Below are 20515 nucleotides of genomic sequence, written 5' to 3' on the forward strand. Positions count from 1 at the left end.
AAGTTCAGTCATCTAAAATCCAGCTGTCTAGACCAAGCTGCTACTCAGGGGAATAACTGGTAATGTCTATCATTTCCCTCTGCTTTAGGGTTGATTGATTTACCCCCACAGGTAATCTCTTTATTTGAGATATAAAGCACCTAAAAAACTAGATGAGAATCGAAACCCAACTTTTAGATGGTCACAGCTAAAAGATGAATATGTCTCAAGCTGCGTCTCAGCCTCTGTGACCATGAGCACTCTTTTCCTGTAGACATTGCAAAGATAATGTGGTAAAAACTCTGAAATACTGTTTAGCTTCTCTATTGACAAGAGCAATGTAAGATGACTACCTGAAAGGTATATGGACTCTTTCGGACTTCACACTTCTCTGGATAATTAGAGACTTGCCTGGCCACAAAGAGCCAAGGAAGAATGGATTTCCAATGCGGGAAGGAAAGATAAGGCTTTCCCTGTGGGGTTTATTGGATTGTGAATTGCTCCACCTATTTGCAGAGTTTCTCAGAAGTAGTCTGTGTTCATCCATCTTTCCCCCTTCCCTCCGGGCTATTAAATCTCTTCCCACTCTGCTAAAACCAAGCCTTCATGTTGTCTTAATAAATTGCTTTTCTTGTTGAACGTGACCATGCTTTGCAGGAAAATACCCCCTTCAAAGTAATCGGGACCAAATAGATACCCCATAGACAGAACACAGACTAAGGAGACTCTCCTTTAAAATGTGGGGGGCTACAGAGTTGCATCTGATTTCACTGAACACAGACTGGCTGTTGATAAAGCTCTCCGCTGTCTTGCTCTTTCTTTTTCTTTTCTTTCTTTTTTTTTTTTTCCTTAAACACATTTTTAAATTCCCATCTCGTTTTGCTGCTTACGTCTCCTCTTCCCTCTCCACTCTCCCTCCCTCCCCTGCCGCCTTACGCCTTATCTTCCTAGGCGTCCCTTGCTAAGTAGGAAGGCTACAGTACTGGTATTCCAGCTCAGATTCAAAATCCACTGAGATGCCCTACTCCAGCCCTAGCATCCCATGGTTGCTCGCTGCAGACGGGCCGACGTTCCCTGGAGAACAGCCTTGCTCAGGAAATGTAGCTATTTCCGGTCTCGGCTGCAGCCAGGAAATGAGGAGGCAGCAGTGAAGATATTTTTTGAATTTGACGGGACTTTTTTTCTTACTTTGCAGCAAGGAGTGCTCAGGCCAGCGGGTCCTGGAGCGAGGCGTTTATTGAAACCCTTGGCCCGGGGAGGCGGTGTCTGAATTTGGGTTTGTGTTAGACCCAGGTTCAGATTAAGGTTTGGGATTTGAAAGCAGCAAAATGTCAGCGAATGATCCAAAGATTTGAAGCCAAAATAGTAAACGTGACCTCATAAAGTGTTTCTGCTTTCTGTCGCTGATGTTCTCATTTGCTTGTTTGTTTGATTTTAGTTTGCTTGGGGTCTTTTCTTTTTTCTTTTTTTTTTTTTTCTTTTTCTTTGACACAGAATTAAATAATTTAAAGTCTCTTCAGAATCCAGAGCAGTGCCTTTTGGGTGCTGCACATGTAGAAATTCCCATCTGCTTCCACCACAGTGAAAAGGGTTTCAGATCCCACACTCTAATATTGGCCCACTTCTACGTTAATTTTAAATAGACTTTCTTAAAACAAATCTCATGAGAATGTAAAGCAGTCAAGGGTACTTTAGTTTTAATGGAAGATGTGTGGCTAATCCCCTAGATTGTTTTAAAAAGCTCATTCTTATTAGTGTGAATATCCTGTAAACTTCTACTGCAAGTAGTGGTTAAAACACTGAAAGTAAGCATTTCCAATGAAAATGAAAAAATAATAATGGTAATAATTTAGTGAATTTGGGTGGCATTTTAGAAAAACATTATTTTTGGAGCTAAACGGAAGATAATTCTTGGAAAGGATTTCAAATTTAGCTGTTTTCAGAAACAGGCCCGTACTTTGAAATTCTCTGGAGGAAGCTTTTCCTCTACCTGTCCCTTTCCTCCTTCAGAAGAAAATACATTTGAACAGAATTTACCATTTCATCAAAATATTTACTATTTAAAAAATATCACATGTATTCACTATAGATGGATTAAAAAGATGCTATGTTGATACTGAATTTTTCTTTAATATATGAAAATGTAATAGTAAAGCTAGTAAATGTCAAAGCAAAAAGTTATTTCTAATGAGAAATAAAACATTTGTTCTGAATTTTTTGAATGGATAGTTTTACAGGATTTAAAGGTTTTTCCTAGTTTTATTCCACGCAGAAAGGTTGTTGCGCCATGAGCCTGATTTTTCCCAGGGTGTTTCAACCACGGTTCCCTTGAAGCTTCTGTGATTACGGGTAAAACATGAGCTATGTTTGTTAGTGCGTTGTGTTTCGTTAGTGCTTTGGAACCGGAGTCACAAACCACGGGCCAAAATCCTGCCATCATCTTACAAAGACAAACACGAGCTGGCCTCTGCCGTAAGTGTGCGTATGACAAGAGTGCCTACAACAAACATTTCCCAACGGAGGAATGCATGACAGCAGCCATGTACGCACCCCAAAGGGGCCGAGTATGTTATCTGTGTAGCCCCTGGTGCCACAGCCACAGGCAGCTGCAGTGTTTAGGGCATAGCGATGTACGTTTGCAACTCCCAACACAGGGGATCCAAGCTGGATTGGTGCCTTTTTGTGCTACGGGTGGCACAGATACTTGGTATTTTTACTGCATCCCGGGGAGTTTGCTCTAAGTCTGTGACTTGCTGTGATGCTCTGGCATTGCCTGCCGTGTTGTGTTTTGCTTTCCACAGGTAGGTCTGTGTTAAGGTTGGCGAAGCGAGTTGGGTGTCCTCTTGGTGCAGCTCTGTCGCTCAAAGAGCAGTGAAGCCTGCAGACTGTAGGTCTGAAGAGACAAAAGGGAGGGAGAAAAGGGGGAAGTGACTTGCTTGTAGTCATCCAGAAGGAAAACATAAATCTTCTGACCTGCAATACAATGCTTGTTCCCTCAGCACCCACTGCCTCACAAGCGATGTCCCAGATCTTTATATATGTGATAGTCCCACTGAGTTCAATTGTGGCTAAGGAAACACAAATATTGTTACTCACATGTGGAGAGTTGCTCATATACTAATCAGATGAAGAACAGAGATATCCATCTCAGCCCTATTAACTTCATCGCACAATTCATCATTGAAGTGGGTAACTGAAGGCTCAATTAGGCACTTGTGATTTTGGCTAGTGCCTGCAGAATAGTGTCGTGTTGTATAATTTTGTTTGGTTTTGGTTTTATATAGTAAAGCACAAATAACATTTGCTCATGAGACAGACTAGGGACACACTGCCAGAAATAGAGGCTCCCGACAATTATACAGGATGTTGCTGTGGTGTTATCATATGATTCATCCACTATGAGTATGAACAATTGTTAACCTCAAGACACTCTCACTTTCACGCCCTGTGACACACATACCACTGAGGACAAATATCCTCAAGATGAGTAAAACATTAGGGCTGGGATCTTAACTCATAAAGGCCAGTTCATTTCAGGTTCATATGTTAAGCCTCAACTTTGCTCTCCAGTCCTTGAGCATGGGGATTATAAGGAGGATTTTCTGTAAGCAATGTGACGTGCTTGCTTAGTAAATCCTTTTTGGATGCTGATTGACCATAGTAATGGCTGTGGACAGAGACTATCAAAATGGTCCATGGTGGAAACCGCTGAAATCAATTACAAAGAGAATAAATTTGGCCCAGATGGTCTGATACAACTGAGCTGAATGCCGGAGGGAGTTATACCGAGGAATGTATCCAGTAAAGCTGGAAGAAACATGGCCAAAGGCATTCCAGCGCTTGCAAGAGCGTCGTTCTTGTGAAAAACTTCTGTGCAGGCTTTGCTTGAACGTAAGCTTGGCAGTTATAAATTGGTAGAGCAATAGCAGCTTGTATCAGCGGAGCAGCTGGACTTGCAGACTTGTAGTTGCAAACTTGCATGTCCTGAATGTTCCCTGCCGTGGATAATGGCTGGATAATGGATGAGCTTCTATGCAACCCCATCTATTGTAAGCGTTTTGTTATCTTATGTACCATAATGCTTATCTTTCCCGTAAGTGGTCGAGGGCCACCACTGGGTGTGCCTTTTGCAATTTTTTCTGTTTAATTTAATTTAATTCTGGACCCTCCTTTCAGAACTTGACTCGGGCACTTGCTGTTGGTCAGCCATCTTTTGCCAGCTATTTTGCCTTGCAAACTCGCATCACTAGATGGCAGTGTAATGGCAAAAACCTGCCCTGCCTGTACTGCCAGGCAGGAAAGTCAAATTTCACCTAAAAAAGTGGATGAAATTTAAAATTTGAATGCAAAACAACCGGACCTTAAAATGCCTCTTCAACCTGCTTAAATTCCCGTAACACTCTCTGTAAAAACCTAGGAAAAGGTCTTCACTTACGACCCAATGGCATAGGAGCTACACCAATTTATGCCACCCACACATTTGGCCCACAGAGCTCACATGAACATCACAGCCATACTTGTGATTTGTATATATATGATATTAGGTCAGGAAATTTGGGTACGGTTTAAAATGCAGAAACAGTGAAGCAAACAAACATGATATTTTTCTTCAAAATTAAGCTTTCCTCACTCTTCAGCTTTTGCTCACGCTTCCCCACAGGATGATGTTTTGAGTTGCTTTGCAGTCCCAGACTTTGTGGTGCAATAAATTAAGCTACAGGTCATCTCCTTTCGGTTCTCTTGAAATAAAAAAGGCTCTGCAGCATTCAGTCGCGTTTTGTGGCCCAAAGGGGGAATTTAAGTGGTGCACAGGTATTGGTTTGGGTTTCTGTAGGGAGAATTGCGTCCTGTGAGCCCATGTAATTGAAGTGTATGGAGTACGTGCATTCATGTATGTTTTCTTAGGTCTGGATTAGCGCCCTCACTTGTGACCAAGATTTTGACAAGGAGGAAAATGTCACAGTATAGAAAAATAAACAGGGTAAAAATGAATGGCAGAAAGACAATCTTCACCACACTAAACATCGTCCTTTTTGGACGTCATGAAGACAGCTGTTGGTCAGGAGTGAGATCTGAAGGTCTTTGTTAGGAAACGTTATTGCTGAGATTTTCACTGTTTGGATTTCCTGTTTTCCTCACTTCTGAACCCTTTAGCTTTTGTAATCTAAGCAGGGTCAGGTCTGGTCATCCGTGGGGAAACAGACTGACTGTGAACAACAAGGCTATGTACTGCAAGAACAGTGCTGGGGAGTCAGTAGGCGAACGGCTGGGTAGGTTATGGAGGCAGCCAGGATCCTCATCAGAGTCTGCTCTGACCTTCTCTGTAATGCTGGCCATAAGACTTCCCCGTCTGAACTGCATCTGTCTAGATAAAAAATATCTATCCTTGATTTTCAAATGTTGAGTGATGGAAAACCACCCACTGTCCTTTAGAAGCGCTTCCAGGGGTTAATTGCCTTTGGCTGTTAAAAATGAGTGTCTTATTTTTGGTCGAAATCTACTTAGCTTTAATTTCCTTGTCATTGCATTTGGTTATACCTCTCTCTGTAGACAGAATAGCTCTCATGAAAATTTTTTGTAGAAGTCTTTGATGCCCAGATATGATGTGCTCCAAAAGATGCTCCACGAGCCGTCATCTTCCAGATAAGATGTAAAAGTCAGATTGGAACCATTTGATCTCTCTGAAAAACCATACTTTTCAAAGAATGTGCCAATATCCATTCAGGTTTGACTATCCACAAACTCCCCCTCCAGTATCAGTGTCATAAAATGCTTTTAACAGTCCTGGTCTGAAGTGGTGATCTCCCTGCATGCATGTACCTTTGTGTCTCCATTGGTTGAACACTGTGATATTTTTCCCTGCAATAGCTAAAGCAAAGTTAGCCCTAGAAGGGTTGAAATTAAACCGGTGTAAAGGTGCGTGATCGAAAATATATAGATGGAGGTTGAAAAGTCCCACCTGCTGTGTCCGCACTTGGTGGCAAGTCATATAACTATACCAGCATAGTTGAAGGGATATAATCCTGTTGTGGTAGGTTTTATTGATGTTATTGTGTAGTATTATTTGTCACTGTGTGGTACTTAACAGTTACTCTAAGTGAAGTGATTAAGCACTGTACAACATGGCTGTGTATCAGGAGAGCCCGTGGAGTAAATCAGTGCTGTCTGTCAGTCCAGTTCTTTGTGTAGAGTCTGAAGGAACAACTCCCATGGCATACTGAGCTCATTTTTCCTCCTGCACGTGTATTTGGTGTAAGCTAAACTTGGTCATATCTCACCATCCCTGGAGTATGACCAGGAATTCTGCTTAGTACCATCTCTGCCAGTATCCCTCTTTTCCTTTTCACAATTCAGTTTCTTACTCCAAACACTGATTTTCACCAGCGAATAGGTTAGATCTGCTCCGGAAGGCGGTCTTCACAAGGCCAATATGTTTCCTTCCCTTCCTAATTATGCATGGCCCATTTTCTCACAGTTACACGTTGGCTTTTCTCAGGGTTATCGTGGCACAGCTCATCCATGTTTTTGAGTTCTTTTGTGATAGTGAAATTCTTCCAGCTGCAACTGTAATTAAGTTCAACTTTTTTGAAGGACAGCTGGGAAGACTTTCACAGCGTGGTGTTTAATGGTTGGCTTTGTCCCAGAACCTCCACCAAATGTCTTAGCTTTCACCTTCAAATTCATAGGTATAGGGGCTGCCATGCAGACATTTAGGGCTTGATTCTCTTCTCACTTATGGTGCTGTCTTGAAGAAAGGCAGAAGAATTACCGGGGTTATGTCTGTGTAATTCATGTGTTTGTAAGGGGACAATTGGGTTCCTGGGTTGCTGGATGGATAGTATGCAGTTTCAGTCAAGTTTTAGGTATCTGAAGGTGTCAGGGCTATTCTGCAGATTGAACTAGGCTGTGGAGCAAGGGGACCCAGGGTCCTGCTGCGATATCTGTCTGCCGTCTTCCCAGTGTACATGCCTAAGTGAGGCAGTGTGCCCCATCTCTCCTTCTCCAGAGCAGGTGAACTGGGCAGCGGCTCCAGTTCTCCCACTCGCTGACCCTCCCAGCAGCATTACTGCAACAGGACGTTGTGATTTACAAGGACGGGCCAGCAGGAAATTCCTACCTCCGCCCCCCCGGAGAAAGAAGGAAGCAGGAGAAGCGCCGTGACTCAGAGTCATCATGCCTGAGTCAGTGCGTACGCGATTCCTGGGGTGGTGCTCAGCTCGCACCAGCCGTTATCCTGACCCTGCGCACAGTGCTGGTCACCATCCCCTAAAGCACAGCTGGAATTAACTTGCACTCCTGCACTGATGCCTGGCGTCGTTTGAAGGGGGAGACTGAGAAGCTGCATGCAGAAAAAGACCCGATTCAATTAATGCTATTCTTTAATACATGAATAAACAACTTATGGCAGGTGCCTGGCAGCTTATGATAATCAAGGGGGTATTTATGGGAGATCAGAAAATATACTTAGTTGAACAAGTCTTTCTTCTGTCTTTGGCTTACCACAGACTCGCTGAAATTGGATGGGGTCATTTGCTGTCTAGTCGCAGATAATAAATCAAAGGGCTGAAGAAACTGCAGGAGAAAGGGCATGAACTGACCAAACATTTAGCTTATTGTAGTAAGCATCAGCCTAGCCAAAGTGAAACTTTCCCAGCAAATTTTCACTCAAATCCAGTTATTCCCTGTAGGCAGCTGAGTTGTCTGAGTAAATAGAGTCACTTTACCTTGACTAAACAATGACTTTGCTATAGTCGGTGCCAGCTATGTAGCAGTTACAAAATGTACTTTAAAAGCTTGTTGGTAGCAGGCTGCCAGGGTGAATGAACCAGTCAGTCTGGTCTACTTTGGGCAGGATTTAGGATGCTTAGTTAGATGAAGCTGCGGTCGGATCAGCTGATCCCGTTCTTTGAGTGGGGATATAGTACGCAAACGAACAGACGTGTATAAGGAGGAAGCGGACAGGAGCTGGGGGAGTGGAGAAAGGATGACTTTCCTCTGATGTCAAAAATCCCATCATTCAGTGCTCGCAGTGAAAAAGACAAGAGGAGAAGAATGTGGAGAGGGAGAGAAGAAATGAAGGGAAAGGACACATTCATTTTTCTCCCTAATTCTGTAGGCTAACAGTGTCCACCCTAATAGGATGGAGAAATGAGCCTGATCCCGAGTGCCAAGTTCTGAACAGCCTTCCAAGCCCCAGGGATTGTTCACAACCCCATCCCGATCTGGACTTGGTTAGTACTGTCTTGATATGAATAATCAGGTAGATAAAAATTGTCATGAAACTTACTGCAGTTTCCTTAGGGCTGTCTCTGTGTTATCATTTATTTCTGGCAATTTTAATTTTCTGATCATTGTCTGTGTTTGTCAGAGGTGTTAGATATCCAGCTCTCTGAGGATTTCTGCAGTGTTGTGAGAAAGGAGCAGAGCTGGCTGTAAGTGAATTAGATAGAGCACCAGACGCAGGAGAGCTGGAGTTGCCTGGAGCTCTGTCCAGGTTGCTAATTCTTCCTTCCGAGGGGCTGATTTCAAAAGGTGCCAGAATTGTCCTTCGTGCATTTCGCTGTGTGCCGTTGCCTGTAATTAGTTTCTCAACTGAAAAAGCTTTCTCAACTGGGGAAAAAAAAAAAAAAAAGCAAAGGAAAAAAAAGCCAAAAAACAACCCCACACATTTTTGGCAGTGGGTTGTTTTTCTAAGCAATTAATTAAGCGCTGATTTTAAAAGAATTTGAATGAATCCTCCTTCCACTCTGTGTCAAGCATGGATTTTGTATTAATCACTTCACTACTCGCTGACTGAATAAGGACTGAAAAAGATGCATAGAGTAAAAATTTCCTCAGGAAATGAATCAGACAAGGAACCTATGCCTCATCTCGCCTCCTACAAATGAAGAAAGAGAGGATTTTGTCAATGGTGGGTCAGTTTACAAATGTGTCCTTTGCAGTGTGAGTCATAAGTAGTGATACATTTCACAGCAATGCAACCACAGATGCAGTTTAAATCCAGGACTGAATGCCAGCTAAAGATAAATAGAAATGAATCCTCATGCCCATAATAGTAATGAGAATGAAAATGCAACCTGTCAGACCTGCTTGTATGTCAGCCAGCTCTTGCTGCTTTTAAAACCAGTGCCAAAATTCTCGCTCACTTTAATGGGAGCAGAATAATCGCTTGGGACATGGTCTTGTGATTTCCATTTGCTGATAAGCAAGGAAGAGATGTGGATTTTTACAAAATGGAGCTGGTAGAGTACCTGCCATGCTGTGGGCACCCTTTAGCTCACTGCGCTGGAATCTTAAGGAGAGGGGACAGCATTTCAGTAGAGTACAGTCTCCAGGCAAATGTGAATGCTCCCAGGTGGGTATCACCTCATTGTGGGGAGGTGATAAAGGAATCAGGAGCAGGTGGGAAGCAGTGCTGTCTCTGGAGCTGTCTGCAATGTGTTACTGGTTTTGAGATTTCCAAAATGCTGGACAAATACCTTTTTTTTTTTTTTTTCCCTGAAGCGCCAGCCTATGTTAGTGTTATAGCTGTTAAGAGATGTGTAAAAACTGTTGTCATGAAACTCCCATCAAGATTTGTTGTTGTTTTGATCGTGGGTGAGATAATGAAATTTAGCAGAAAATCTGAGCTGAAATACAAAAATCATAATAGTTTTCACTGGTGCCACTTTCCCAGGGTTTCCTGAGACTAGCCCTTGTAAGTGTGTTAGTATTCATGTTTTGGGGTTTTTTTTTTCTTTATTGAGTTTCCTGTAGTCATCTCTGGCTTGCCAGGCTTTAAAAGTGTTAGGCAAGAGATCTGATGTGGATCAGATATTTAGTGGGTCCGCCAAAGTCAATGGCACTATGACAATTTATTACTGGCCAAGATCCATCCATTGGTGTCCTAAAGTGTGATAAGATGAATAGCTGAGATGCTGCCGGTCTTTTTGTTAAAGGTAATGGCCATCCTTGGAAAGATCTTTATATTAAACAAGTTCATAGACACAGATTGTAGTATGTTTATTTATTAGTGTATGTGCAATCTTTCAGTCTCTAGGCTCAAAGACCATCACAGTTTGCAAATATCAGCATGTTCCTTTGTAAAAGCGGTAGCACTGGGGCAGCACCAAAAGGTTTGAAACGGGATGGAGAATGGCAGAGCTGGAGTCAAATTTAAATTTTCTGAGTCACTGGCCAGCACTTTAACTATAAGATCAGTCCTCTTCTCTTTAGGGTTAAATGTTTCCTCTTACAAAAAAAGAGCCAGAGGCTCTTGATTATCCATGCAAAACAGGCCAGGGCTTTGATTTGTAAGGTTTTGTCTGACACACTTTTAAATGGATGAAGCTCAATTTAGATTCCAAAATAAAATCTGAATTTGATGGTTGAGACATATACCCACTCTTCTCTTATCCTCAGGCACCATTCTCCACCCTTCCCCTTTCCTCCTCAAAAAATGATACCACCTAATGCTTTGAACCAAGAAAGCATATTTCAAGATCAGTGTGGAACAATTAAACCAATGATCTGTACGCTTCAAGGAGAAAACTGAGCTGCAGTAGCTCTGCTTTGACAGGTCTTTGGAGGATTTCAAGGAAGTTACACCCACTTCATTCATGATAATCGGCTGTTTAACGCAGAGCAGCTCAGTGTTATGAATGAAAGGGAGCATGTTTTGGCTTGCAGAACAACTCACAAATCTAATGCTTCATTCGTCGAATAACCAGCCACATTAAAAAAAAAAAAATCTGACTTCATTCTTGAAATGAAATTAATGAATGTAAGACTCAGTGAAAAAAAAACCCAACACCTAAAACTGCATCCTCTCTTTAGAGATCCAGAAACATTGTACCTCTCCTTACTGTGGATTTGTGAGTCACTGTGGCTGGACAAGTTGGGGGAAAAAACACAGCCTCTGAATGGACTTTGATGCAGCTAAGACCAGGTCTTGGCAGGTTTTGTGCATTCGATCAGAATGTGCTGAATTGCTGGATTTCATATCATTTTGGTGGCAAAAGCGAAACAGAAGGAAAGAGAATATTGGAGATAGTATATGGATCTACGGAAGTAATAAGTTTTCATTTGGATGGGGTTGTAGGGGCTCTCTGAGAAGCTGTGGCCTCTATGCTGTGCCTAAGTAGCCCTGCTGATTGGAAATACATTGATTTTTGCTTATTGAACCTGGCTTTGTGGAATACCATGACTTCCCCAGGTGTCATGTGGCTGCTGGAACTGCACTGTATTAGGTGCCTGCATGCCTTCTGGCAGCACTGGGTTTATAAACTCCAGAGAGTCTTGGATGATAGTAGGACTCCTGGGAGGTTATTGTAGGCAAATGTAGTTTAGGATATCTTGAATTAAAGGCAGAAGCAAAGATAGTTTAAGGCTGTCTTTCTACCTTTCCTTATTCACAGTTCATTTGGTAATAAAATGGCTTTCTGGAGGAGCTAAGTACACATCCATCTTTACTGTCTACCAGGCAGTGATTTGCCTGTGCCTGTGCAGGAAGGAGCACAGTTACTTTGATTAAATAAACACCCACCGGTGGTTGGAAAACGTTTGACACAGAACTGAACTGAATGTTTATTAATTGTAGTTTTGGAAGAAATGTGTATAATCATTTCCCTTGCTGGTCCTCGTCTGGATTTGGGGTAAAAATGCCAGATGTAATATTTTTCTTTTTAACAGTATTTTACAAAGTGTTAATTGTTTTCACCATTTTTCTTCTGAGGGGAATACATTATCAGGTTTATCTGAGAAATACATGGTGATATAGGTTGATTAAGTGATTTTAATGAGAATGGGTCAATGGTGAAGACTAGGATTAACTACCTAATCCAAAAACCATTACAGCAGATCTGTCTTTTGAGCCCAGGAGCATCAAAGCATATCTCTCCATCTTAGTACCTAGATAACTTCCAGGTCCATAATATTCAAGCACCCCGCAGCACTGCATCGCCATAAGCTAGAGCAGTGCTTTCTGTCTTACCTCAATAGGTGGGGAACTGGTGCACCAGAAGAGTACATGGCTTGCCCAAGATCTCGGAGAAAGTCTGTAGCACAGGTAGTTTGGTTTGGATGGGCTTTGGATCCGTTTGACTTGAGGCTGCCAGTTTACGGTCCGGTGTAGTAGTAATAATATAAAAAATCAACAGCAATAGAAAATAATCGGAAAGCCTTGGAGCAGCTTAAAAATTAAGGCCTAGGTTTCCCACACTTTAATGTTAATTAGGAGGATAAATGATTTTCCAAGAAGTTTAGGAGAGTGTAATGTCCCTTTCAGCATCTTCTGTGCTGTCGTTGCTGTATCATATAGACAGAGATGTTGAGAGGCCTGTTTTGCTTCTGCAGAAGTCACAGAAAATCATAACAGAACAGAGAAGAACCTAACTGACTTTTCATTATGCATACTGAGGAAGAGGCAGAGAAGGGGCAGTTCAGCTGTAGGTAGAGGAATCATGGCAGAACTGTGCATGCCTTAATACTCAGATTGATGCATACATTGAACATTATGCAAGTGTTTCTGGAACTGACCTCTCTCGGAAAGAGCTGAGTTTTACTCAAAAGGAAGCTAAACAAAATCAATTGGAGAAAAGTCAATTCCATGTGAGGATCTTTCATCTTTGTTCAGCAGCAGAGAGCCTCTGATGGAAGGTGGGAAAACAATCTTTCTCATCCTTTTTACACCAGAATAATTCCCAGAACACTATTCAGCTAAAGCCAGGATCTTACTAGATCCCTTTCCACTTAGCAGTATAAAAAAAGGGCAGGGTGGCTATAATCCCTTGCCCTGTGCCCTGCAGGGCAAACCGGCCGAAGGCAGAGCAAGGCAAAGGTAGGTTGGATGGTGCCTCGGAAGGGAAGGAGTGTGGGAGATCACTTCGTCATCTGCTGTGTACAATAAACTAATGTCCTTCTTTTTTCTTCTACTCTATAGAACTGTGTTTGGGGAAATCAAGAACTGAACAGATCCTTTTTTATTTCCACTCATTTTCAGGGTGAGTGAATTCTCTTGTCTTCACTACTGCTGTCATGTCCTGTGCAGCTAAGAAGTGTGACTTAAGGTTCAGAGGAAAATCTCTCTTTTTTTAATCTTTGCACTGATAACACTGTGCTTAATTTAGCAGCAGTGAGGCAGAACATTTGGATTTTGTCATCCATTTCCAAAACCATTGTTGGCTTCTTATTTCTTTGTTCCCCCCCTACTGCTCATTTTAGGTTTACATTTTATTGTAGGTGCCAAAAGATAAGTTAATGCCAACTTGATGATTAATTAACTAATACTTTCCTCTGCCCTAAGATGGAAAGCCTTTATCTCAGTAACCTATTAATTATTATTTTATTTATTACTGCATGGGTACATCTAAATGGATTTGAGTTCTGCCCTCCTGAGAAATTTGGGCAAGAATTTGTAGTAATAGGATGAAAGAAAGCCAAAGGAACATTAAACTTGTTATCAGAAAGTATGTCTTAATGTCGGGATAATGTTTGTCTGTATTTTGCAAGCCCCAAGCAGTATCACAGTCTCATTGTCAAAAGTGACTGGTAATACGCAGTTCTGAGGCTTTCCGGCATGCTCGGAAATGCAAAAATCAATAAAAAGCTTGATTTTCAAGAGGCTGTGAGAATTGCTCAGGCATTCTTAAGGTATCACAGCCTAGTTGCCCAAGCTTAGAAAGAAGTTGTGGAAAAAGCACACCTGGGACATTTCCAGGCTACCTGACCTATGCCATGAAGGTGCCTCATGTAGCTCTGCAGAAGTTAGCAGGAGCCTCTGCACTGCTGATGGTGGTACATGTCCCCTCTTTTGTGAGCTTGTAACTGGCTGTGGGCATCTCATCTCAAGTTAGTGTCTTTCCAGCAGGAGATTTGGAATTCAAGACGGAGTTCAGAGATGCCTCTCACTGTGGGAGTCGTTCTTCAAAGTGCCATAAATGCATAGCATTAATACAAGACCATAGATGTGAATAGTTTCAACTGAATAAGTGAAAAGAAAGGAGGAAAATTGGGTTGAACAATGATAATAAATTTATTGGTGGTGAGATTGGTTACCTCATTCTCTTGAAATTATAATTAGACAGGAGGAATGAGGTAACTGCATACTTATGGCACTTCTGAGAATCTTGCCTATGGGCAAAAATTAATGCTGTGAAAGTGAGGGGTATTAGACATACCAAGTAAAATTCCCACCATGAAGAAATGGTAGGACACCACATAATAGCCAGTGCCTAAGACTTAGAAGAGCACTGTACATAAAGGTGAGTTGACCCAGTCAGTCCATTTGTAAAGGGCCTCACCTTTGGAGATTCGAAATACCTTTCTTTGCACTGAGATTCATCTCTTTCTACTTCTCTACTTATGTATGTTCTAAAAGATATAACACATGTCTAATTGATGTCCCCAAGTGCTATTGCAGATTAAATATTGAATGCACATATGCCTACTGTGTAACATAGTGAATAACACATATGGGTGTAGATAGCATGATAATATGGCTTGCGAACTGGTGAGTAATGTGTGTGCATGCTTATATGATAAGCATACCAGCTTTGTTCTGCTACTTTTGAATTCTGGGTCCAAATGCTTTTTGTTTTTATTAAGCCCTGTGCATGAATATGTTGACACCTGTTAATCTGCTGAATTCATTGGCGCCTAAATTAGAAGTGTACCAAGTTTTCAGAAGTCTTACAACTACCCTTGACTTCAGTGGGATTAATCTGTTCCTGGATTGTGTGAATAATGGGCTATTTTTAGGGGGGAGGGAGTAAGGGAGATCAGTGGCAGAATCAGGAAGTTAAGGGAGAAAACTCTGCATTTTTCCTCCCCCAAAAGGGAATATTTTACCCCCACACCCTTTTTTCCTCATGCTTAACATAATACGTTTGCCTTGAGCTTTCACAAAGCAAAATGCAGAGCTTTAAAGGCTGGATTTGACAAGATGAAGGAAAAGTGGTAGGCAGCAGCAGCAGTCATGGTAGCATCTTCTTTTCATCAAGTTTCTCAGGAGTTAGTGCGGTCACCTCAGATGTGGGACATCCCGGTTCGATTACCTCCCCTACCTTTAGGAAATTTGAGCCACATCCAAGTTGCAGGAATGTGTGCTAAACTCCAGCCTACGTTAACACTGTTCTACTTTGCATGAATAACTAAATATTGACAGAGGCAAGGTCTTAAGGCGGGTATTCACCTTCCTACCTCCTCCAGTGATTGTACTAACAATTTGACTAGTGAATTGTTTTATTTCAGGAACTATTTATATTGAGATTACAGCTTTGAGGACTGTTTGTGCATTTTAATTGCTGACTATTTAATGCAGAACGTATACGTAGTCCTTGAAGCAGGGATTGGAGCCCAGGTTTCCCCTTTACCAGGTGAGTGCTGGAGGCAGCACATCAGGGAGCTGTGCTCCATCTTTCAGTGCACTGAATCTTTCCATCTTTTTTCCACAACTTTAGCAGGAAGTACAGCGAGTCCTGACACTAGACAGCAGCTGACAGCCAGCTGGTTAAGGCACTGACCTCTGAAGTTTGGAGAACCTAGACGGGCGACACGGTCTTCTCCTCTATTTCCTTGGTGTTTTCACCATTGGTCTTCTGCAGAAGTGGAGGACGGTGTGATCTTCTTTCAGGGCTTTGCATGTAATTGGCCATGGCCGTTGCATTTTATGCAGAGGCCTGAGTGGGACATGCATGGCAGCAAACTGGGTACCTAAGACATAAGTCTGATATTTTGAGAATCACTCTCTTGGGCGCCTCAGGTCGCCAGATTTCTGCGTAAGGAATCAGAGTCATTTTGTGGAATGAGCCTGAGACCATTGGGGCAGATTTCTCGCCGTGTGAATTTTACCTGCAAGAGTTGTAGCTCCTGTGAAGTTTTCATGGGCCTCTTTGTCAGCTGCGGAAATGGTGAGGGCAGTATACTGGTAGCAACTATTCCCTCTCTTACAAATCTAAAGGGAGTTCCCAGTAGATGCAAAACAGCTCTAGGAGCTTTTGTGGAGCAGTTTCCTGATTTAGACCAGTTGCTGAATGTTTAAAAGTTATGCCAGTGGACCAATGTCCAGCTCTAGATTTGGAGGGGTATTAAGCTATGCCCCTGGGCTGTGTGTCCTGATGGCTTAGCATAGGGGTCCTTCTCTTGGATTATTGAGCAGCTGGGAAAAACAGGGAGATTAGAGCTAGTGGAGGTAACAAAAAGCAAATGTCATCTGAGGCTGAAGCTGAGGGGAAGTCACACTGATGTTTTGGATGAGCCTGTTTCTTGCACAATGCTCTCTGCTTATGCATGTTCAGATAACTGCGGAAAGAAGTAAAAACAAAGTTAGGTCTCCACTATACAACAGAGAGGAAATAGGAACAAGGTGTCCAAAAACGTTAGAAGCATCTGGTTTAGGAAGATGAATTGCATTATCTTGCGTTAATATAGCTGCTTTGTATTAAGTCCTTTCACCCATAAAATAATGTGACTGTGCTTTCTCTGTTTAAAGTTGAATGTTCTTAATACTATGTATGAAAATATTGTGGAACTTGCTGAAACTTTTGAGCCCTTTCCTACACCAGTAGATGGTGAGTGGAGCAGGAGTGCTTGGGAAAAGTTTTCCACTACGATTGCCCAAGAAAATTACCGTGCTGCCTTGTAGGAAGAAACATCTCTGCTAGCGTGCATTAGTCCTGTTGCATGAATACCAGTGCCTCTGTGCTGACATTATATGGATGTTTCTAATTCACAGCGGTATGAAGCATGCTTTTGGGGGGAAGGGGGAAGTTAATTGGGGAAGGAAAGGCCTGAGGGAGAACTGCTAAGGGGTTTGGTCAAAGTATCATCGGGATCCCGTGAGCCTCACTGAAAGGGTGAGTGTTAAGGCAGCCTGTCCATCCCGCTCCTAATGGAGACACCTGGGAGAGAGAAGGGGCTTAGTCAATGTATTCCTCCCCAGAGAGGCTTTCCTTTTTCAGAAGGGTCTTTGAACAAGGGGAAGTGGTGGAGATAGTAGCTTTGGGTCCTGCTGAGGTCTGTCCTAGGTCTACATGCTTTCCTAGGGACTTAACTCTCTTGTAGGGACCTGTTCTCTTTCTCTAGGTCTATGCTCTTTCCTAGGCACCCATCCTTTTTCCCTATGTCTGTGCTCTTTCATAGAGATCTATGCTCTTTTCTCTATTGTTCTTTTGCTGAGGATCAGCTGAGCAGGCTACGGTAGTATTGAGCGTCATTATTATTAGTGTATTTACAACATCAGAGAGAGCAGAGTTCTGTGCTGCAGTAGCTGTTGAGACACACAATTATTAGCATGTTTGCAGTATCTGAGAGAGGAGACCTGTGGCTGCAATAGCTGGACAAGACTTACAATTATTAGCATCTTAATAGTATCAGAGAGGAAGTTTCGAGACTGCAATAGCTATGGAAACTCACGATTACTAGGACATTTGCAATATGAGGGAGGCAAGGCTCATGATGTTACATTGTCCATCAGTCTGTGTCCTGATACTGCTCAGTCATGCATGCTAGGAACAGCTTATCCATAGTGCTCAGAGAACGGTACGCCAAAATCCTCTTGTGGTCCATCAACAAGGCTGTCAGAGGACCTCACAAGGCTATAAAAGGAATGAAACTATATTAGTATCTGTCTCTCCTTCTTCTTTCCAACAAGCAGGGATATTCACTGTGATTTAATTGTTGGGGCTTTGTAGGAGGTTAAGAACTTAACAAATGGACTTTGTTACACAAGATGGGCTGTCAGGAGAGATTCCGCAGAGAAGTTCTTCCTCTGAGATGTTCACATACCTGTATTCTGGGTGTCACAAGCCAAACACAGTACAGTACTATCCAAGAGACCAAGGAACAGCGCTTCAATGTTTTCAGCAAGTAGTATGTGGTTTGGGTTTTTTTTATCTCATTCCTTGCCTGTGCTTGTGGTGGAGGAAATAGGATGGAGTGCCACACATGTGTTTTACGGTCCAGATTTCTAGCGAAATAGTCTCTCCTGGCCGTGGTTATGAACTGTCCGCATGCAGTGGGTGATGCATTAAACTTTGTGCCTTCTTTGTTTGTCAGCAATTTTTCCAGTATCCTTAAACCAAGATAGGTATTGAGAGGATAAGTGCATTTAATACAGAAGGAGTCAGGTATGGGTTTGGGACAACAGATACTTTCACTGATAAAGGTTCTCCTATTCAGCTGTCTTTTAAATGAAACACAGATGTCCTGAGTTCCAGCCTATGCCTGAACCACAAGACTAAAGGGAGGAGAGAGTATATGTTTATTTGAGCCCCTTGTTATATTGCTGGCAATGTATCATTAGTTTCCATTCCTATTTTTTGTTCTCTTAGCAATCCATTTGCTATTGCCCTTTTCTTCCTCACTCAGCCAGTAATCAACACACTCCAAAACACAATGGATTCCTTTTTGCGGTGAATCCCCTACTTGATGCAAACATTTGCTGGCCTCATTTCTTTGGGATACGTTTCAATGGGAAGAAGAGGGGAAAGTATTCCTTGTTCCTAGTGAAAAATTGCACTGGCAGCCTGGGTTATTTTGTCGGACGTGTGGCTTTAAGTGACGCCTTTGCCATCTGTTCTGTCTGCTAATTATGAATGCAAAACAAACGTAGCCCACAATTGCTTCATTTAGAATAAGGGAGATGGCAGTGACCAAAATAGTTTTATTTTGGTGTCAGATGCTCTTTTTATTTCTCCTGTCTCTTTCTAATCTAAAGCAGGTCTGAAGCACTTCTCCCTCTTCCAGTTTGCAGCAATAGACATTGCTATGACAAATGAGACCATCTTCTACACGTTCATCCTTTAGGCCTTTTTAAGGGACAATCCCACACAAGCAAAGAAAGGGAAAAGTCTACATTTCTTGAACTGCGAGGGCTGGTTTCAGATTTCATTTTTTTTTTACTTCAATTATGCTGGTCTTAGATCTGCAAGTACCTCAAAGAGAGATGTCAGGATATCTCCAGAAAGTTTGACAGCAGAGTGTGAACCCCTTTCTCAGTCTGTTCCATCCCTGTTTCCTCTTACCAGAGGCAAGTTTTGTAGCCATACTGGAATAGCATGGTGGTAATGAATGATGCATTCTCCTGTTGCTGTGTCCAGCAGCTGAAGAGGTGAATTTTCTTGGCTTTTGATTGTGGGCCCAAAGGCTTTTGTCCTTAAGTGAGCCATCAGCAAAGGTAGGTGATCCGTCTCCTTCAGTGACTGTGCAGAGACTGGGTTATAAGAAGCCCTCTCCATTTGCCAGTTAGATACTGCCAGCCATTTAGGATTTTCCTAAGTTGCTGCTGACTTACTTCAAGCCAGGGCTGTGGCAATTCATAGAGGTATCACTAGCAGCGCAGCCACAGATTGAGGTGACCTAGATTTAGAAAATGGAGATGAGATAAAATGCTCACTGCGCTCTGTTCTAAGGGGACATGCAGCCAAACAAGCTGAAGTGGTGGAACAATTGCTCTTTGAGTCGTTTGAAACTGAGAGGCAGGTTTTTTCCCCTTTAGGTGGCTCTGTGATATGTGCTAAGCTGTGACCCCATTTGTTTCACTTGTCCTTTCTCTAGTCTCAGGCCAAAGAGGAGACGGACAAGTGGCCACAAGGGTGTCATTGTTTTTCCTCCCCTCCGCCCCCATAAGACTGGCTGCTTTCAGATATACATCTGCTTTGCTTCAACCCTCCTTGCTTTGGTATTGAGCATGTAGACACATGTCTCTTACCCCTCCTTCCTTCCCTCCCTCCCTAGCCATCACTCTTGCTGTGATAATCAACATGTTTCACTTTATTTTCTGGCTGGTTCTGTGTTGAAGGGAAATGGGATTACAGTATTTTTATACCTACTGGAACGCAATGTTTTGGATGGTAGAAGAGCTCCCTTCTTCCTCCCCACAAATCTCCAAGAACAGTTGTTGGTTTGTGCTTAAATGTTCTCTTGCCAAGTTATTTTGAAATTCTACTCACTACTTTACAGTTTTCCTAAAGTTCTGATTATTTGATTTTTTTTCCCGTTTGAGGTTGTACAGGGAAGGAGTGGCAAGGGACACTCTCTCAGTAAGATATTGTATCTGGAAAAATCTCTTTCACCATTTTCAAATCCCAGCAAACTGTCATAGCACAGCTGAGGCAAAAGTATGTGGAGTGCTACGTCACGTCTGGGGTGTGAAATGCCCAAATCAGGTATAAAAAACAGTGTGGGCTGAGAGACAGGTCCAAAACTCTGTGTCTTTGAGCATTAGGCAGTCAGATCAGGATCCTGTCCTAGGCTGGAAGCCATCTCTGCTACAAAACAATTATTGAAAATGCTTCAGGATCCTACAAGAGTTAAAGATTTTGTTGGTGTCCTAGGCCTGAAGGATGATCTTGTGATTTAAGCATTTGGACTGGAACCAAGAGATATGAGATAAATTCCAGGCTCCGTTGTGCACTTCCTCTGTCAGCTTCTGAAAATCGCTCCTTCTCTCCGTGCATCCATTCTCTGCCTGTAAAACATCACGCTTTCCTCTCACAATTTCAGTAGTGAACTTGCAATACTGAAAGCTCCTGATTGATGATGCAGGTAATTTTCTGAA

The 20515-nt window shown here is 42.4% G+C and overlaps 1 long non-coding RNA gene across 2 annotated transcripts in view; it reads left to right on the forward strand.

Moving 5' to 3' along the window:
• LOC128141574 (uncharacterized) overlaps window positions 1-20515 on the forward strand; it is a 53489-nt gene that overhangs the window by 23171 nt on the left and 9803 nt on the right. The window contains exon 5 of one of the 2 annotated variants that reach the window (XR_008235119.1): window positions 12899-12959. The exons of the other annotated variant lie outside the window; for it this stretch is intronic. This is a non-coding gene — a long non-coding RNA (uncharacterized LOC128141574). The remainder of the gene's footprint in view (window positions 1-12898; window positions 12960-20515) is intronic. 2 annotated transcript variants of the gene reach the window in all.

Source organism: Harpia harpyja, chromosome 4, assembly GCF_026419915.1.
Source record: "Harpia harpyja isolate bHarHar1 chromosome 4, bHarHar1 primary haplotype, whole genome shotgun sequence".
NCBI lineage: Eukaryota > Metazoa > Chordata > Aves > Accipitriformes > Accipitridae > Harpia > Harpia harpyja.